This window comes from Carettochelys insculpta, chromosome 28 (assembly GCF_033958435.1).
Source record: "Carettochelys insculpta isolate YL-2023 chromosome 28, ASM3395843v1, whole genome shotgun sequence".
Classification (NCBI taxonomy): domain Eukaryota; kingdom Metazoa; phylum Chordata; order Testudines; family Carettochelyidae; genus Carettochelys; species Carettochelys insculpta.
This window is the reverse complement of record NC_134164.1, coordinates 16,140,455-16,145,072: the sequence shown is the minus strand read 5'-3', so window position 1 is coordinate 16,145,072 and position 4,618 is coordinate 16,140,455.

Sequence of the window (4,618 nt, the reverse complement as noted above, 5' to 3'; positions counted from 1 at the left end):
CTTCCTATCATCCAGGAGGAAGACGAACATGGCACATGACATGAAGGTCACAACAACAGACCTCTCACCAGCCATGTCACTGTCCATTTTTTCCCTTTTCAGAGATCCCTTACTTGTTTCTAGCGCTGCCTTGAAGGGCACCAGAGAAACACCATATAAGAAAGGGAAAAACATGTATGGGGCTCCTCCCTAAGGCAAACTCCCAGGCAAACATGTCATCTGCTGCTCACAGGGTTCACTGGGGCTGTCTTCTTATAGAGCTGCTAGCTGGTTGGGCCCAGCTCAAAGCCTTTGTCTCCAGTCTAACCAGCCCTTGAATGCCCACCTGGAAGGAATCTCTCCCAAGTCACACCTTGCAAACTTGCCAGACTGCCAGACATGCTTCCCAACTGCCCCCTCTGCAAAACAGATGCTCAGGCACACAGGCAGCTATGCAAACTGCCCCTCTCTGCAAAATGAAGCAAATGCACAGACAAGAAATTCAACCCACCATCTCTCAACACAGCCCCCCATAGAATCATAGAATCATAGAAGAGTAGGACTGGAAGGAACCTCGAGAGGCCATCGAGTCCAGCCCCCTGCCCTCATGGCAGGACCAAGCACTTTCTAGACCATTCGTGAAAGCCATCTATCTAACCTCTTCTTAAACATCTCCAGTGATGGAGATTCTACCACCTCCCTCGGCAATTCGTTCCAGTGTTTGATCACCCTGACAGGAACATTTTCCTAATGTCCAACCTGAACCTCCCCTGCTGGAATGTAAGTCCATTACCTCTTGTTCTATCCTCAGAGGCAAGGAAGAACAAGTTCTCTCCCTCTGCCTTATGACACCCCTTTAGATACCTGAAAACTGCTATCATGTCCCCCCTCAATCTTCTCTTTTCCAAACTAAACAAGCCCAATTCTCTCAGCCTTTCCTCATAGGTCATGTTCTCTAGACCTTTGATCATTCTCGTTGCTCTCCTCTGGACCCTCTCCAATTTCTCCACATCCTTCCTGAGCTGCGGTGCCCAGAACTGGACACAATACTCCAGCTGAGACCTAACCAGTGCAGAGTAGAGCGGGAGAATGACTTCTCGTGTCTTGTTCACAACACACCTGTTAATGCATCCTAGAATCATGTTTGCTTTTTTTGCAACAGCATCACACTGTTGACTCATATGTAGCTTGTGGTCCACTATAGCCCTTAGATCCCTTTCTGCTGTACTCATTCCTAGGCAGTCCTTTCCCATTCTGTATGTGTGACACTAATTATTTCTTCCTAAGTGGAGCACTTTGCATTTGTCCTTATTAAACTTCATCCTGTTTACCTCAGCCCATTTCTCCAGTTTATCCAGATCCTTTTGAATTATGACCTTATCCTCCAAAGAAGTTGCAACCCCTCCCAGCTTGGTATCATCTGCAAACTTAATAAGTGTACTTTCTATGTCAATATCTAAATCGTTAATGAAGATATTGAACAGAACCGGTCCTAAAACAGACCCCTGCGGAACCCCACTAGTTATACTTTTCCAGCAGGATTGAAAACCATTAATAACTACTCTCTGGGTATGGTTACCCAGCCAGCTGCTCACCCACCCTATAGTAGCCCCATCTAAGTTGTATTTGCATAGTTTATTGATAAGTATATTATGTGAGACTGTGTCAAGTGCTTTACTGAAGTCTAGGTATAGCACATCCACCGCTTCTCCCTTATCCACAAGGCTCATTATTCTATCAAAGAAAGCTATTAGATTGGTTTGACATGATCTGTTTTTAACAAAACCATGCTGGCTGTTCCCTATCACCTTACCACCTTCCAAATGCTTGCAGATGATTTCTTTAATTACCTGCTCCATTATCTTTCCTGGCACAGAAGTTAAGCTGACTGGCCTGTAGTTTCCCAGGTTATTCTTGTTCCCCTTTTTATAAATGGGTACTATATTGGCCCTTTTCCAGTCTTCTGGAATCTCTCCCATCTCCCACGATTTTCCAAAAATGATTGCTAAAGGCTCAGATACCTCTTCTATCAGCTCCTTGAGGATTCTAGGATGCATTTCATCAGGCCCTGGTGATTTGCAGACATCTAATTTTTCTAAGTAAATTTTAATTTGTTCTTTTCTTAGTTCAACTTCTAAACCTACCCCTTTTTCACTAGCATACTCTATATCAGGCATTCCCTTAGATTTCTCAGTGAAGACCGAAACAAAGAAATCATTAAACATCTCTGCCATTTCCAAATTCCTTGTTACTGTTTCTCCCTCCTCGCTGACCAATGGCCTATATGCCACACCCACCTGAGCTCCTCTAGGATGCTTTCCCAGGCAAACTCCCTGTTAGCTGCTCCTGTTCGCTGCTCACAGGGTTCACTGTAAAGGGACTATGAAGCATCATGGGCATTTCAAAGTACCCTTGGCTGACCCGCGGCTACACGCAAGCCAGCACTTTGAAGTTTGACACTTTGACGTCGTTGTGGGGGAGATTTAGCCTAATGCAGTGCTGCATGTGCACCGCAGCACTTTATCAGTATTTCCCAACACCCTAATTACTGTGCCCCCTTCGAAGTTGGGGGCTAGTCTAGACACAGCCCTAGAGAAGCTTTAGTGAAACTAATAGGCTTTATAAGACAGTGGACAGCGTCTCCTTGAACTGCGCACGTACCACAATCTGTGCATCACAAACACATTCTTCTGAACGAAGCCACAGCACAGAGTGTTGTGGAGACACCCACGCTCGAAGCACTGGCATCAACTAGATGTGGTCATCACTCAGCATAATAACCTCAAAAACGTCCTTCTGACGCGCAGCTATCATAGTGCTGACTGTGATCCAGATCACTCGCTAGTTTGCTCCAAGCTCAAGCTGAGACCCAAGAAGCTGTACCGCTGTAAACCTGCTGGAAGGCCCCGCATTGACGCCAGAAAGACGGCAAATTCGGAGAAAGCTGAAAAGTTCAGAGACCCTCCAGGAAAATCTGCGCAGCGGCCCTGGGGGCGCTGATGCGACATCCAAATGGCAACATCTGAGGGGTACAGTTTACAACACGGCCTTGTCAGTGTTTGGAAGAAGAGCTAGAAACACGAACGACTGGTTTGAAGCTAACTCCGATGAGATGATTCCAGTCATTGAAAAGAAGCGCGCTGCACTCCTGGAGTACAAACGCTCACCGAGCCAGAGTACCCAGCAAGCACTTAGAGAGGCCAGGAGAACAGTACAGCAGACAGCCAGGCGCTGTGCCAACAACCACTGGCTCCAGCTATGCAGCAGCATCCAGACCTGTGCCGACTTTGGTAATCTCAGAGGAATGTACGAGGGTATGAGGAAGGCATTAGGACCCACCCAGAACAAGATGGCACCTCTGAAATCCAAATCTGGTGAAGTCATCGCTGACAAAGCCAAACAGATGGAGCGCTGGGTTGAGCACTACTCCGAGCTGTACTCACGCGAGAATGTTGTGGTTGACGCAGCCCTCGATGCCGTCGACCTCCTACCAGTAATGGACAAACTGGATCAAGAACCGACTGTGGATGAACTGAAGAGAGCCATCGACAGCATTGCAGCAGGAAAGGCCCCTGGCCAGGATGGTATACCACCAGAGGTGATCAAATGTGCCGCGGGCACACTCCTGGAACCCCTGCATGAGCTACTGTGCCTGTGCTGGAAAGAGGGTGAGGTTCCACAGGATATGCGTGACGCTAACATTGTAACGTTGTATAAGAACAAAGGAGACAGAAGCGACTGCAACAACTACCGTGGAATCTCCCTCCTAAGCATCACTGGTAAACTGTTCGCTCGCGTCATCCTTGGCAGACTCCAGAAGATTGCTGAGAGGGTGTACCCCGAATCGCAGTGTGGATTCCGCGCAGAAAGGTCTACCGTTGACATGGTCTTCTCTCTAAGGCAGCTGCAGGAGAAGTGCAGGGAGCAGAGAAAGCCACTCTACATAGCCTTCATCGACCTGACCAAGGCCTTTGACTTGGTCAGCAGGGATGGTCTGTTCAAACTGCTCCACAAGATAGGCTGTCCTCCACGGTTACTCAAGATGATCCAGTCGTTCCACGAAAACATGAGAGGAACCATCCAATATGACGGCGCATTATCGGATGCTTTCAGAATCAGGAGCGGCGTCAAACAAGGATGCATGCTTGCTCCGACATTGTTTGGGATCTTCTTCGCACTCCTCCTGAAGCATGCCTTTGGATCTTCAACAGAGGGCATCTTGCTGCACACAAGATCTGATGGGAAACTGTTTAATCTTGCAAGGCTGAAAGCTAAGTCTAAGGTGCGGGAAGTCCTCATCAGAGACATGCTGTTCACAGACGATGCTGCTGTAGCGTCTCACACAGAAGACCAGCTTCAAAAACTGCTGGATTGGTTCTCCAAAGCGTGCAAGGACTTTGGGCTTACCATCAGCCTAAAGAAGACAAACACACTCGGTCAGGATGTTGCTGAATCCCCATCAATCAGCATTGACAACTATATGTTAGAGGCTGTCCACGAGTTCGTTTACCTCGGGTCCACCATCACTGACACCCTGTCATTGGAGCCTGAGCTAAATAGGAGGATCAGAAAAGCGGCCACAACTCTGTCCAGACTCAGCAAGAGAGTGTGGAATAACAACAAGCTGTACACTCACACC